General features: G+C 44.0%; 1 protein-coding gene across 2 annotated transcripts in view; it reads right to left on the reverse strand.

Moving 5' to 3' along the window:
- The window catches only part of SOX5 (SRY-box transcription factor 5), a 1,158,063-nt gene extending 1,141,964 nt beyond the window's left edge, over positions 1–16,099 (reverse strand). The window contains exon 1 of one of the 2 annotated variants that reach the window (XM_040235353.1): positions 15,761–16,099. The gene's annotated coding sequence lies outside the window, so the exon portion shown is untranslated. Of the gene's footprint in view, positions 1–15,755 lie in introns of both variants that reach the window. The other variant, XM_040235352.1, reaches the window with a different exon arrangement.
- Positions 16,100–16,649: the final 550 nt, after the last annotated feature.

Below are 16,649 nucleotides of genomic sequence, written 5' to 3' on the forward strand. Positions count from 1 at the left end.
ATTAATAAAATACTCAACTCATACTTCAATTCACTTAGAAAACCTTCCCCAACCTCTCTTCCTTGCTCTCAAAATACTCTAACACTATACCTATCACGCTGATACGTAATTACCAGTTTATGTTACTAACTTCCCTATCAAATAGAGGTTTGTGCAGACAAGAACCAAGATATACTTACATTTGTATCCCCTGGCAGAAGTGATACATAAATTTAAATTTAAATGTGAACTCAATAAATTTTTACTGAGCTCCAAGTAGATAAAAGTAGTAATAAGACACAGGCTTCTGATTTCAAAGAATAACATTTATGACCATAAAATGTCATCATGTAGCAGAACTCATTATGGCCAAGGATTGTTTTATAGACTTTATACTCTTTCTTTCATTGATTCTACACAACTGCTTTATGAAGTACATATAATTATCCCCATTCTGCAGATGAGGAATCACAGACTGAGAGAAGTTAAGTAGTCTGCCATACTAAAGATGTAAATGAGGATCCACAATAGGAGTATAATACTAAACTATAAATCCACATTCCTAGGCAAACTCACAGGATCTCTCAAAAGATAAGACATGTTCACAACATGCTTATAACATGGAACAGTCAAAGCTTTAGAAGTGGCTATAGATGTAAATATCATCAGATCACAAGGAGAAAGCATCAGTCAGTAGATTCTGTAAGGATGCTGTGAAAAAAGCAAACTTCAACTTGGAAATTAAGGGATGCGTAGTATTTCAGGAAATCTATGGAAAAGGATGATATATACCAAAGGAAAGTCCAGAAACATGAAAACAAATATATATGTATAGACAGAAGACACTACATGTTTTGTGTCAAATCTCTCTACTTGAATGCTGCTGATGTGCTCAGTTGTGGCTGACTCTTTGCAACCCCATGGACTATAGCCTGCCAGGTTCCTCTGCCCATGGAATTTTCCAGGCAAGAATACTAGAGTGGGTAGACATTTCCTTCTCCACTATGCTTAAATACTCAAGGGCTAAAGGAGGTATAGATACAGCCAGCAGTGTCCCTGGGAGGCATATGGACTTATATATCTTTTTCCCAAACTTATGAACAAGAAAACAATGATTCATTATCAGATGGAATATTCCATTAGGTTGGTAGAATTGGGGTGGGGGTAAATACAAAGCACTGAAACTGGGTGATCTCCCCTCCGTGTTTGCTTGTAAAACCTTTCCTATTGTCTCCATCTCTGACACTACTGCTAAAGTCCAAAATCAAAGCCACCATCTTTCTCTTGTGTAAATCACTGCAACAGCTTCCTTACAAGCTTGCCAAATCCATTCCTTCTTCTCTTAAATTTGGTCTACATGCTCTGATCACAAATTTTATCAGTCTCTTGCTTAAAACTATTCAATGGGTTTCTTATCACTCTTATTTGAAGACTCACCTTTGCACCCCCATCAATGTCCATTTCCCAGTCACTCTACTCCAGCAATGCTGGCCTTCTAATTCCAAGAACACACCCACCCATCTCTCTCTGGAACCTTTGCATATACTACTTGTATGTCTCAAAGGTTTTTTCTCTTGTCCCCTTTTTCTCGTTAAAGTGTTAGTCACTCAGTCATGTCTGACTCTTTGTAACCCCATGGACGGTAGCACACCAGGCTCCTCTGTCCATGGAGTTCTGCAGGCAAGAATACTGGAGTGGGTTGCCACTCCCATCTCAGGGTATCTTCTGAACCCAGGGATTGAACCTGGGTCTCCCGTGGGTCTCCCACAGTGCAGGGGGATTCTTTACTATCTGAGCCACCAGGGATGAGACCTTGATGAGACCTCAGTAACCATCCTTCAAGTGTAACTTCCTCATGGCTGCCTCCTCTGGCTATCCTGCCAAAATAGCAGACACTTCTCCTCCTTCACGTTGTATATACTCCTGCAAAATACAGTTCTACAGTTTACAGTCATAAATGCAGGTGATATACAAGGATTTGTATATAAGGTATGTGCCTGTTCCATACATCACAGATTCTCTAGCAGTTAAAGTGGGGTCTGGCTCATAGTAGGTGCTCAACAAATATTTGCTGATTACTGAAAATCACTGCAGATGGTGATTGCAGCCATGAAATTAAAAGATACTTACTCCTTGGAAGGAAAGTTATGACCAACCTAGATAGCACATTCAAAAGCAGAGACATTACTTTGCCAAAAAAGGTCCGTCTAGTCAAGGCTATGGTTTTTCCAGTGGTCATGTATGGATGTGAGAGTTGGATTGTGAAGAAAGCTGAGTGCCGAAGAATTGATGCTTTTGAGCTGTGGTGTTGGAGAAGACTCTTAAGAGTCTCTTGGACTGCAAGGAGATCCAACCAGTCCATTCTAAAGGAGATCGGTCCTGGGTGTTCTTTGGAAGGACTGATGCTAAAGCTGAAACTCCAGTACTTTGGCCACCTCATGTGAAGAGTTGACTCATTGGAAAAGACTCTGATGCTGGGAGGGATTGGGGGCAGGAGAAGAAGGGAACAACAGAGGATGAGATGGCTGGATGGCATCACTGACTCGATGGACGTGAGTTTGAGTGAACTCCAGGAGCTGGTGATGGACAGGGAGGCCTGGCGTGCTGCAATTCATGGGGTCACAAAGAGTTGGACACGACTGAGTGACTGAACTGAACTGAATGAATGAATAGACACATCAAAAGAGAAAGTTTAAACCCAGAGTTAAGTGGATTGGGAACCAAGGAAAGTCAGACGATGAGGAGGTCTGAAGCAGATGGAAAAGTAACTTGGGAAAAATTCCCCGAGTCACAGAGTTCAGATGCAAGCACTGGCTTTTCATGAGATACCCTTGGAAGGCCCCTGACATGAGCATTCTGAAAGGAGTTGACAAGACTCATGTGTCACAGATACTTTGAGAGCCTTTTGGGAAACCATGCTCAGCTTGAATCCAGATCAGAAGCAAACTGGTCTCAAAAGGACAGTTTCCAATATGAGCCTGAAAAAGTAGAAGGCTTTGAGAAGATGGTAAGGCCCTTAGAAAGCAGACTTAAAGGTCTGGATCCCACTGGGGTATGGTATTCAGGCACCATGAATGTTCAGGAAAGGGGCAACATAATCTAAATAGCATGTCAGAAAGACTGACTTGACAGCCGTAAACAGTGTAAATTTTAAGGAGAGATCCCACTTTAGGGAACTTTGCCAAAGTTCAGAAACAAGCTGAAAAGGGCCTGTCCTAGAGGAAAACACAAACATCATTTTGAACCATGACTCAACTGGACTTAAAATATACTTTCCATGTTACAGTGGGCAAGAGCCCCAGCCTCTGAGTCAGACCACTCTGTGTTCAAGTCTCAGCTCCACCAGATGCCAGCTCTACTACTTGGGGCCAGCTCAGTTTGCTTATCTGTAAAATGGATCAACATGTGTATCTACATCAGAGAATTCCTGGGAAGAGCCAATAAAAATAAACTGCTTAGCACAATGCCTGGCAACAGTAAACTGTCAATCAACATTAACTGTTATTTCAAGCTAGACAGGTGAAGGAGCACAGTGATGGCACGCCAGGGAACTTACGTGGCGGGCTTCTCTTCATATCACAAGAAGATAGTCAGCTCTGTTGTAAAGGGTTAACTCCTGTCCTGGCTTCTCCCTGATCTTCTTTAGGACGCATCTGCCTTTCTGGCTTCTGATCTGGATCCGTGCCAAACACAAGCTCTGCCAACTCTTTCAGAGACCTTATTCTTCAAGCTGCTTGAGCCATTTCTAAACTTATGCTTTCGACATTTATTTCCAACTTGCCCTCTTACTCTAATGCCGCCCCCTAGAAGCAATCCTGGATATTAAACTTGGAGGCAAAAACCCCTCCATAGCTACCTGCACCACTTCTCTCTTCCCAAGAAATATCAGAAAGACTATGTTGAAAGCCAGCACACTGCTAAACTCGGTTTTTAAGAGTTAACAGAGAGTGATTTTTTTTTTCTCCAAGGATAGGTAATAGCATCAGATTCTGAAATTAAGCACAGCAGGAAGAAAAAGCCTGCATAGATTTCACAGAGTATCACAGGCCTCTGCAATAAAGCACTTAAAAATGCCTTGTATTGCTAATTCTTTACACAATCTCCCTTTATTTCCAAAGCAGGATGCGGGGCTTGAGCCACGAGACGCACATTGATGTTAACATTACACCGCTTGAATTAGAGCCATTTTTCTACTGAAACTCCTGTTAGGTTTAGAATTACTTTTTTACCGTTTCTTCCCCCAATACATTTTCCAGCCTGACATTCCAGATCAAATGAATGGCTGCCTCTTTGAACAATGCTAAACCCACCTTTGCAGTCATTACCTTAGCAAGCATCCTTCTTCCCAAGATTACAATACCCAGGCTTTGAGTTATATGGGAAATCTGCCTGCTAAAGATCACTAGACCACAGGCCACTCTGGGAATTCTAAGTGAAGGAAGGCAACTCTCTTCCTCATCTGCTTTCGATTTCCCCCTTCCCCCACCCCAAGTCAATACCCTTCATTCACCGATTGAACTCTTCAGCAATTACTTATTCAATAGCCAACATCGGCAAGGCACTGTGCTAGGCATCACAGTGGATTTTCGACACAGCAAAATGAAAGTGACATGAACAGCAAAGCAAGCACTGTCTGCTGACAGGCAAACCATCCGATGGAGATGCTCCCAAATTCCAAATAGACTGCTTAAGAACTTGCAGTTTTTACGGAGATTTGCTATTTTCATCATCGTCCATTATTGGTTAGCATTCATCACGATACTTTTTCTCTTTTTACAAGATATTTTTGCATCATTTAAAAGCTTTCTTTTCCAGCCCATGTGGAAACCCGGTCACTTATTCAATAAATATTTATTAAGGACTCTGATCATTTGGAGAACAAAACAGACTCAGTCCTTATCCTCATGTAGTAATTGCTGCTCCCAAGATAATACACACAAACAGCAGCTGGATGATTTGATCCCATACAAACCCCAGGTTTGCTTTTGCACTGTTTGTTTGTTTGTCTGAAGGCACTCTCCTGTAAGGACCATATTAGTCTAATTATAACTTGTCCTTATCTGGTCTCACTAGGATTCCTTCCCAGCATCTTCCTTCTCTATTTCTTTAACCACAGTAATCATAATCAAGCTATTCTAATCTATTCTCCACATTGCTCTCCCTCCACCTGTTTTTATTCATTTGTTAAGCAAAGGTCTTTAAGCACCTGCTATGTTCCGACACTGTTCTAAATATTTGGGATATGGAACCAAATAAATAAATCAACCCCAGGTCTTCAGTTTACCTCTCCATCTGTCCTGGAAAAGAAAGATCTTTTTAAGTCTGGAATGCACATAACTGCCATCCTTCCCCCCCTCCCACCCCACTCTGTGGCGGGTCCCATCACTCTTGACCTTCAGCATGCTAGCATTCTATATACTCAAACTTACTTAGGTTCTTTAAAACCTAAATAAATGACCAAAAACCTAAAACCAAATCACCAAAAAGTCTTCCTAGCAATCCAACAATCACCTGTGCTTTATTCTGGCACTTCCACTACTCCTTGAACATCTTTACTTTACCTCTATAAGCCATATATATAACTTATTACCAAAGTGAATCAATAAAAAGTTTTTATCACTAGTTCCCAAACTTTTATGTGCAAAAGAATCACCAGTCATGCTTGTTAAAATTTCAGGGTTAGAGGGCTTCCCAGCCACAGGGGTTCAGGTTTCTTATGTCTGAGATGGGGACAGAAAGCATATTTTCAAAAACATCCCAGGTGGTTTTCAGCAAGATGACTGGGTGATCACCTTTGAGACACACTGCTCTATAAATTCCTTTGATGTCAGTTTTTATGTATTCAGGATCTCTGCTTCAAGTAAAAATATTTCCTGTTAAGTATAGCTTAAGCAATATCTATCCGTGTGTTCAATAAATATTCTTTGGCTTAGTAAATGGATCAGTGGGTACTTGAAAATGATAAGTGATATTTAGAAACTACTTTACACTTCTCACCTGCTCCTAACTGTCCCCTGTGGTAGACAGGAAGGCATGGTTAGTGCTCGCATTTCATGGATAGGAACCCACACCAGCATCTTGGCCACGGCATGATGGAAAGAGTATACGAGGGGTTGAGTCAAAAAGACTGAAATCCAGGCAGTGATTCTCCTGTTTACTAGTTGAGGAGACAGGAGGAACGTGACCCCTTGCAGTTTGTTTATGTAAAGGAGGTAATAGCCACTTAATGTGTGGGCTGTGAGGATTAAATGAGATTATCCATGTAAAGCACCTAGCAGGTGCCTGGAACATGGTCGATGCCTACCACTATTACTTTTGTCACCTCCCCATCATGCTGGGCACCTTGAATCAGAATGCAGCTTAGTTTGCAAGACAAGTTGGCTCAGCCATCATTGATTCTGTGGCTACCTTGTTCCAAGTACTGTGATTGTGCTGGAAATACAATGCTGTGCCCTCAAGGAGCTCAGCTTCCAAACGTTTGTCACCTATGGCTACCCCCTTTCAAATCAGGCAACTGTGTATTTAGCAAACTCTCCCCTTCTCACTTCCTCTGGTGAGATTAACTTAATGCCCGGGGCAATGGTGCGGGAGGAGAAAGACCTTGTCGGAAGAGAAAGGTTGAAAAAAGCCCAATAAGCAGTGACAGAAGAAGGGAGGTGTGTTTGTGGGGCTGAGGGGGTCCCTAGAAATAAACAGTGAGCCCATCAACTTTTCCTAATGGCTCCTGATGGTAAAGAATCTGCCTGCAATGCAGGAGACCTGGGTCCAGTCTCTGGGTCAAGAGGATCCTCTGAAGAAGAGCATGGCTACCCACTTCAGTATTCTTGCCTGAAGAATCCTATGGATAGAAGAGCCTGGTAGGCTGCAGTCCAAGAGTTGGATACAACTGAAGCAACTTAGCACAAATTAACTTTCTTTACAAACTTAGAGGAGACTTCCCTGGTGGTCCAGTGGTTAAGACTTTGCCTTCCAACATAGTGGGGCTTGGGTTCCATCCACGATCCAGGAGCTAAGACCCCCACAGGCTGAGCGGCCGAAAGAAACAAAACAGAAAACAGAAACAAACTTGGAGATTTGTTTGATTAGTGTGCATTAAAACTATCACTTCACTTCCTGATTTAATGTGCAAAGACATGACTATTCTGCTAGCCATCAGGGTACAGTGGAGATGCGGCTGAGAAAGTGAAGTAGGAAAAGACAGAATTCTAAGAAATCGTATGCTCTTGTTCCAGAGCAGCTCCCAGTCCAAGAGGAAAGTAATGAGACTGCCTGTGCCAGATACACGTGACAGGCTGCCAATACAGCGTACTGACAGCGGGCATCACAAGAACGTCCATGCACAACGCAGTCAGCCCCTGCTACCACCCATCAAACAACTTCAGCTTTCAGTAGCCATGAAGGGCACCAGGGAATCCCAGCAGACATCCAAAATGAGGGCAGGTTCTAACCCAGAATGGGAATGGACCCGAAACTGCAGAGAATACAGTGTTAGGCTCAGCAGAGAGGCTCTCCAAACGTTCAGTTTGTCAATCTTTTTTAACAAGTGACATGGAAGCAACCAGCACTCACTATTTGGGGAAAACTATGCCAAAAGCCTCACAGTAAGCAGTCCTTATCCTGGGCACAGATTCCCTAGAGGGGGCACTCGTCAGAGGAATGTGTCAAAAATTAGCTCCCTCTTCCTGCCTCCCATCCTCCCTGGATTCTGAAGTTGTCTCAGTGCCAGTTTCCCACAGTACAACACACAGAACCACCTAAAACTCAGGGGCAAGACACCGGTGATCTCATTATCCCAAGATGCTAAATCAATGTCTTCCATTCCCCCAAAGGCTCCCCAACAGGCACAGAAGAATCGCCCCCACCCCCCATGATGTTACTGAGAGCCAGATCCTCCCTCGCAACCGCACCCCCCACCCCCCGCCACGCTGGCCCAAAAAAAAAAAATAGCAACAACTCAATTCTCAGTCCAATAACGTCTTTTCTCAGATGTTGTTCTCCCAGTGGGTAGAAGAATGAACTGCTGCAAGGCCACCAGCTCCTCTACAGTTTCTTTTAATTTAAAGTTACAACAGGAGGGAAGAAAAGAGACTTTCTATTAAGGGACAACTCCCTGAAGGGTCTCTTAGCTGACAATCGAAGGACTGCTCGTGGCAGTGATCAAATCTCATGAAACAAAGTGCTGGTGGTTCTGTGACTCATCACAGCAGTAGCTCGCGCTGAGGGCCACTTGAGTTCAGTGCTTTGTGGCGCGAGGAAAGTTGGTTTAGGAGCAGAAACATAGGGGAGCAAAGACCCGCAAGGTGTTTGAGGCTCAAGATAGAATGCAGACTTACAGTGCAAGTTGCTTCTCGGCTGAATAGGAAGCCTAGAGGGGTAAGGAAATGAAGAGAGAGTGCTGTCTACCTCGCACTTTAGGGTAAATTACCTGAAGATGGTCAAGGTCAGCAGCTGGTCTATCTGTTGCACGGTTGACAGCCTCATAAAAATAAGGACTGAAGCCTGAGAGCTAAACTGGGTGACTGAGAAGGCGAACATGAAGGATGCTTGCTGGCAGAAACCATACCTTCTAATTACATGAACTACCTGTTGTTAAAATATATTTACAATCCCCTGATACAATTCACCTATACCTCTCAACTGCATTTTATGAATACATTAAAAAGAGAGAAATATATGTTGAGCATATCCTCTGTGCCACAAGTGATACTGTGGATTTATATAGAATCTCATAGAATCTCAGTCTTGACTAGCACTCTGTGAGGTGTGCTACACACATTTTTGTGATGCAATCATTTTTCTCATTTTACAGTGGAGGAAAGTAAGGTGTCAGAACTCAAAGAAATCACCAGGTCTGTTTTTTAGTGGCAGGTGCACCCAACCAGGGGCTTCCCTGTTGCCTCACTGGTAAAGAATCTGCCTGCCAGTGCAGGAGATATGGGTTCAATCCCTGGGTCGGGAAGATTGCCTGGAGAAGGAAACAGCAACCCACTCGAGTTCTTGCCTGAGAAATCCCATGCACAGAGGAGCCTGGCGGGCTACAGTCCATGGGGTCACAAAAGAGTCAGACACGACTTAGCGACTAAACCACCACCACCATCACCACCCAACTAGAGCCAGTACTCAAGGCTATACTTCCAAACCACTACCCCACTCAGATCTCGTGTGGTCAGGATATGACAAACTCAGTGCCCCCACCAGCTGGCCCTCTATGACTTCAGTGTCATTTGGGCTCCAAGGCCGTTTCCAGGGCTGCTGCTGGCCAAGGACTGAGCACAGTGAGGGCTGTGAATGCAGCCATTCCACTGAGACAGAGGCTCCTCCAATGGCTGACTCTCATCTCTCTAGCCAAACCATCCAGCTACCATCCTGCTTCTTCCTACTCAGTCCTCTTTCCTTCCCTCTCTCCTTGCGTAAGTGTCAAACCTGGATCACAGCTTCTCCTATGCCTTCCCTGCAAAACACTTCTTACATGTCGAACCACATCTTGGTGCCTACTTCTTGATGGACTCTAAAGGAGTAACCAAGTTATTTGCTTTTTTTCTACCTTTCTTTGGTCAGTTGACTTACAGAGAAATTCTCTGAATCACTGGGAAAAGAAAACAAACTAATTTTCCCAGGTTCTGTATACCATCTATTCCAGTAAGCAATGGTACATTGTGTCTTTCTCCTTGCACCCAATTCAGACAAACCAACCTATGAGATTCTCTTTGAAGGAACTGTTGACTTATAGGACAAAACAATGCAAAAGCAGACTTATTTCTTTTTCCAAGTGGAACTTCTCTCTATCCGTACATGCTAAACTTAATATAACCCAGAGGCAGATGACTCTCCATGGATAAAATCACAATAAATCTTCCCTAGTTTATATCTGCAACAAGAAATCAAAAATTGTAACAAGAAGAGACATCTATAGTTAGGTCCTAAAGCTTTTGTTTCTTTCACGAAGGAACATTTATATGAATAAAAGATAGAATTCACACTTGCACCAGATACAGCATCTTAATAAAACCACATTGTCAGAGATCATACATAGATGTTAACTGAATCACCATTTTGAAGTGTTGATCTCAGCCTCAAGAAAATGATATATTTTTCTTCTTGGATTCAAATAAGTTCAAAGCAAGTACAAAATGAAGCTTTGAACATTATTAATGATCAAAATCTGGCTTTGATTGAAGGAAGAGAGGAATGCAGCTAACAATTACGGAACACCTAGTTCATGAGACACCCTATGCTAGGAATCTGATATACAATATCAAGTGTAATCCAGGCAATATTCCTACAAGAAAAGGATTATAATCTCCAGCTTTAGAGGTTAAGAAAAGGGGCAGAGCACTGAATGTTCAGAACTCCAAGTGAAGTCCTGGAAGAATTATAAATAGACCTAAATTGAAAAGCTCTGAAGGCTAGTGCGCTGGCTTCTTTTGCATCCTGGTTCCCTCCTGAGTTCCCTAGCTCCCAGACTTGAACTGGTGCTGCAGGGACAAGGCACTGAGCTTCCAGCGAACACCAATAGTGCATCCCTTTGCTGTTTTATTTATCCCCTTTGGACAAGGGGTAGCATATAATCATGAGGTAACTGAATAGAGCATCAAAGATATAATCAGATGGCTCATTTTTTAAACTTCTAATAAACTTTCAGCAATGAAGAATTGATGAATGGAAGCTTTCCCAGTGGTTCAGTGGTAAGGAATCCTCCTGCTAACGCAGGGAACACAGGTTCGATCCCTGACCTGGAAAGATCCCACATGTGCAACTAAGCCTGTGGACCACAACTACTGAGCCTGTGCTCTAGAGCTCAGGAGCCACAACTACTGAGCCCATGGGCCACAACTACCGAAGTTTGTGTGCGCTGTAGAGTCCATGCTATGCAACAAGAGAAACCTTACAATGAGAAGCCTGCGCACTGCAGCTGGAGAGCAGCCCCTGCTCACCGCAATTAGAGAACAGCCTGCACAGCAACAAAGACCCAGAACAGCCAAAAATTAATTACTCAATTTTTAAAAAATGAATGAAAAGATCTCTACCTGCAGATTCAATACCAACACCGTCACCACCAGTGCCGCTTCCTGGAGATGCAGTTTTTTCTCGGAAATGTTAAGACTCAATTTTTAAAGGCTGGCTATTGCATTGATTCTTTAAATGCATTCATTTCCCCCCTGATTTTATTAATATGCTTCCCCCACTGAATGTCACTCTTACTCAAAAGCAGGGTAATTACTTCCCCGCAAGGTATGATTTGAGCGGTACAACAACAAAAAGAATGCCTATGTTTATAAGTATTTCTTCCTGGTAGCTTCACTTGATACTCTGTGTTTTTTCTCAATAAACTGCAATATTAATAATAACAACATTTAGTTAGATAATTAAACCATAATAAGCTATTATCACTTTTGAATCCATTAGTTGATGAGCCAGAGGTTAAACTGGGCAAATGGGGCAAAAATTCAAAACAGTCCATTAAAGTAAACTGGACTGTTTTCAGGGGCCTATCCTAAATCCAGGCCCCTGATCAGGACAGCATTCAAGGGTACCCATGAAGGCAGCTAAAGGCATAGGGGTTGGGAGAAAACAACCCAAAAAGCATATTCCCCTTTTTTAAAACAAGGACACTGACTAAAGTTTATTATCATAGAAACGTTGCAATATGGCCCAGCTGAAAGTGTCTAAGGTAGCTGAGTATCTACCCTGCTACTGGGCCTTAAGTGTTCCATTTCACCCCCTTTACATATAAAAATCACTATTTTTAAGCAAAAGGTTAAATCCTGGCTTCACAGTCTTAAAAACTTCATTTTACTCTTCCATTAAAAGCAACTTTACATGCAAATGCACTGTTGGTTTAACTGAAGGTGGTTCAAGGATGCTTCTTCCTCTGAAATCCTTCTCCTAAATCCTAGGTATAAGTGATTATATCACACACAGAAAATAAACAACAAAGACCCCACTCACATTTGAGAATCATTTACTATCCCCACTCCCTAAGCACCCTCAAATAGGAAATGGAAATAACAAGAGTGATCATAATTGGATTAAGAACTATAATTCTTTAATTCATTCATCAAATTGAGGCATTTGGAACAGTTTATTTACAGAGTTGTTTAGACAGTTTTGTGTGGTGTTTTTTAAGATAAACCAAAATGCCTTTCTGAAAGAAGTTTCAGATCCCAAATCATTAACATATGAAAACCAAATGTAGACAATTTACAAATGGGTGTTTTAAAACAACGTTTGGAACAAAATTAGACTTTTATTTTATTAACTATCTACAAATCTAAGCTCAGGATATAGCTTATTTGAAACAGCCAGGCACTTTCTTCGCCTTTCAAATAAACCTCCATTTCTCAGGCTAAAGATGTGTGATAAGCATGTGAGGGAATGCATCAACTTCTGGCCTAGACAAATAAGTTTTCTAGGCTACTCTCAAAACTCTAATTACAGCATTCTCTGCTACCAGAGGTGATCAGACCCTGGGTCAATCATCCAGGTTATGGCCATCAATCATAAACAATTCTACCTGCCGGAAATCTAAATAGTGTTCAATGTTAGAACTCTAACTTATTTGAAATCCAGTATATTTTAGAGTAATAAAAACGTTTTATCCTGCCCTGATTATTATATTTTTTATATAATCTAGCTGCACTTATTTGCTTAGTCATGTCCGACTCTTTGCGACCCCATGGACTGTAGCCCGCCACGTTCCTCTGTCGATGGAATTCTCCAGGCAAGAATACTGGAGTGGGTTGCCATGCCCTGCTCCAGGGGATCTTCCTCACCCAGGGATTGAACACAGGTCTCCGGCATTGCGGGTGGATTCTTTACTGTCTGAGCCACCAGGGGAGACTATATAATCTACACATACCTTCAAAACAATGATTGCCTATCACTCAATAAAGGGATACAGCTTTTACAAGAAGACAGTTTGTTCTTTTAATCATTATATCATATTTTTCACTTGCTTTAAAGAGAAAAAAAATCTCCAAGCATTCAAGTTTTTTAACTGGAAAATGAAATTTTAAACTCTCCCTACAGCTTCTGCCTTATGCACAAGAAGGATCAAAAAAAAAAGAAGCTATATCTCAGTATAAACTTCACTCTTGTTATTTACTGTTTACTCCATATACTCCACAGATAACATCTTTATAAGCATATATTCATTTTTCTCTTTTACAAAACCATGTGTCAGTCTAAACAGGATGTGCATTTACATGTATAGAACTAACTTAACTTGAAATAACCACTGGATCTCAAATGCCTGGTTATTTACCAAATAAGTTTGAGTTTTGAATCCTGTCTGCCATTCAACCAGAACTGTTCAATCTCAACAACAAAACTGTATAAGGTTTCTGTATGAAGAGTTCAAGCTCTTTTTTCCTGTATTAAGAGTACTCTTTCAAGTCTGTATCAGATTGATTCAATACTGCCCACTCAAAATGGCTACAAAAAGATTTTTTTTAACCCACAAGCAAACAAAAACTCTGTTATTTCTGCATGTACAAGGTTGTTAGAAAGACCACTGGAAAGAAAGGGAAAAAAAGAGAAAAAAAGAATTTCAAGCAAGTATGCTGCTATATAATTAACACAAATAACTAAATAATTATGCACATCCCTTCCCATCCCCACAATTAAATGTTTTTAAACAACTCATGTGATGAAAGATCTACCTTTTAGGCAAACAAAAGCCATCCCTACCAGTTTAAGGATTTAACTGGTGCTGTATTGCATCAGGTTTAAGTGATGCTTATGATTTTTATCTTGTATACTTCTGAGGAATAAACAGTTAATGACATAATCTGCAGGAGAACTTTACACAATGCCTAAGAGAACTTTCAGTGTAAGTACTTATGATTTTAAATCATTGTGGCTGGATTTATCTAAGCTTCAGCCTCAGAGCTATATTTAAATCAGGAAGAAGCACCCCCAGAAACTCTCTCCCATGTATCAGCGTTGGAAACCAGATTCCTTTCCTATCAGAGTTAATGGCAGTTCACCGTACAGCTGAATTCTTTCAAAATTAGACAGATCAAAATTCAGCAGTTCTGTAAAGACTCTAAGAGATCGTCCTCCTTGTAAACGCTATAAAAGTCAAAGTTAAAAAACATTTCCGTATACTTTAAAACCATCTGGCCCTTAACCTAATCACTTCTGGCAATCGAGCCTTACTCCTGGTAATCCTGATCAAAAAGTCTGCTCTGGTTTTTCTGATTGAAATGTCCATTGCCTACAAATCTCCCACACACCTTCTTCATTGGCCTGTTTTGTTTGTGTGGTTTTGTTTTGTTGTGTGTGTGTGTGTGTGTGTGTGTGTGTGTGAAAGATACTAGGGGCCATTATTTATGAAGAGCAAGGAAACAAATCACTCTGTCGAGTCTCTCTGCAGATTCCCACACTTATTACCCAAAATCCCCCAGCTCTTCCTCCGTCTTGCCCTGAATGAAAGAACTGTGCTGGGCCTGAAGGCAGTCTCTTGGGGAAACCGGCTCATGCTTTTCTTGAGAAACTACTTTGGATATCTGGATATAGTGAGGATCTCAACTGGGTTAGAACCAATCCCTAAACTTTTCTCGAAAAGTACAGCTGACTGCCACCCAGAGTGCCTGGGCTGGCTGGCACTGAGAATATCGTTTTGCACAGTCACAGAATTTTTCATTTTGACCCGCTTTCAGTTGGGAAAGGAAGAAAACGACATGAATTCACATTCGCCACCGTTCTGCCTTTGGTCACAGAGGCCAGCGTCTTTAGATATTCACCAGGGTCCACCTATGTATTAATAGATTCGCTTTGTAACGTGGAAGGGAAGTTACTTTTAAAATATGTAAACAGTGCTTCGTGTGCATCCCATGCCAGCCGATCAATACTCAACCAACTGCTGCTAACAGACGCAAACATTTCCAAATGCAATTTGATCTCAACTCGTATAACCTCTTTTCCGGGCTTTAGGACTGGAGCCCAAAGTGCAAGCGAGGTTTCCCCAACCCGCGCTTTCAAGTGACACAACACGTGAGCGGTCTCCACTTCGTACTCGGAGCGGGGTAGGGGGTGAAAAAGTAGTTGCAATTAAACATTAAAGCTTCCGGTGTCTGAAATCCCTAGAATCCACCAGGATGAGGCTCCTTTCCGAAATTCCGGGCGGGAGGGGCCGGGAGGGGGGGCTGGGAAGGAGGAAGACTGATGCGGAGAGGGATGGCAGAAAGCGAAACAAAAAGACAACCGGGGGAGCGCTCAGGTAGTGGGGTGGGCCGGGGGTCGCGCGTCTGTCCTGCGAAGGATCGGAACCACCCCCCCAGCCCGCCCCGACCAACTTTGAGGGGCTACCGCGGGGCGCCGGCCGAGAGGCACGGACCAGCCTTAGCGTTTTCCCAGCGCTCCTCCGGCCCGCCTCGCTCATCACCATCTCCACCGCCACCACTTGCAAAACAATACCGGCAGCGGCACGCAGGCTCCCCGAGCGAAATATATAAAGTTAGCCCGTTTGCTGAACTGGGTCCAAGCCCGCACTCCGGGGTCCCCGGCGGACGGCCGTCCCCCGAGGAGGGGTGGGGGGACGGGGCGGCTGTCAGCCCCGAACCTCCTCCCGCCTCCCCGCGCCCCCACCCTGTCCCCCTCCCTCCGTACTTGAGGAAACTCCGCCGGCGGCCCCCTCCCTCCTTCGCCGGCTCTCCAGCTGGAGCCGCGAGCGAGTGCGGCGCGGCGGGCACGGGGAGAGCGCTGCGCCTTGGAGGGCTGCCCGCAACCACGTCGGGACCCACAACAAAGTTAAAACGCTGCGATTCACGCACCTTACCGGCTTTCCTCTGCGTCTCCTCGGGCGCGGGATGCAAAGTGGCACAGTGGCGGGCTGGGGGGCCCCCCGGGAGGAGACTGGAGATGGGTTTGGTGGCTCGCCTTTTTTCACTCTGTGTGTGTGTGTGTGTGTGTGTGTGTGTGTGTGTCTATGTGTGCGCGCGCGCGTCCCTCTCCCCCAGTCTCTGGCTCGCTCGCTCGCGCTCCCCGTGTAGCTCTCAAGGACGAGGTGAAATCCCTTGGCTGGTCATGAGGCGGCTTCAGAGACAAACAACACAATGCGAGTGCAAATAACAAAAGGCAAAAAGACAGTCGGAACAATGGGGGAGGCGAGGGCAGCGCACCCGCCGCCGGTCAGCTCGTCCCGGCGCCCGCCCCGGGGGGAGGGGGGGGTGCGGCGGGGGCGGGGCGGGGGCTCGGGCTCCCTCCAGGTCGCCCCCAGGGCGCCCGCAAACCCACCCTGACCTCCTTCCTGCCGCGGGCCGCCCGGTCGCCCTCTCTGTCCATCCGAAGGGGAAAGAGCCCGGAGTTGGCTTCCCCGTCTGCTGCCGAGTAACTAGATTGTAAATAACGCGGCGATGACCCACACCGGGCAGGAATTTTTTTTTTTTTTTAAGAAAACAATCTGCCCTCCACTTCAAGGAGCGATAAAATGAAACGGCAGGAGAGGAAGGAGGCAGGGAGAAAGAGACTATCTCTAGATCTTGATGGAGCTCGCGTCTATAAATATGCATTCGTGTTTAGTCAAGTCCCCTTTGTCAACTTCTTCCCTGCGCTGGAACCTCACCCGCTGTCCTGGAAGCATAACCTGGGCCCCTTGGCGCCCCCCACTCCCGTTTGCACGCGTGAAAGCCGGCGCGGAGGACGCGCGTGGGGGGTTGCGGCTGTCC

This window comes from Oryx dammah, unplaced genomic scaffold (genome assembly GCF_014754425.2).
Source record: "Oryx dammah isolate SB20612 unplaced genomic scaffold, SCBI_Odam_1.1 HiC_scaffold_29, whole genome shotgun sequence".
Lineage (NCBI taxonomy): Eukaryota > Metazoa > Chordata > Mammalia > Artiodactyla > Bovidae > Oryx > Oryx dammah.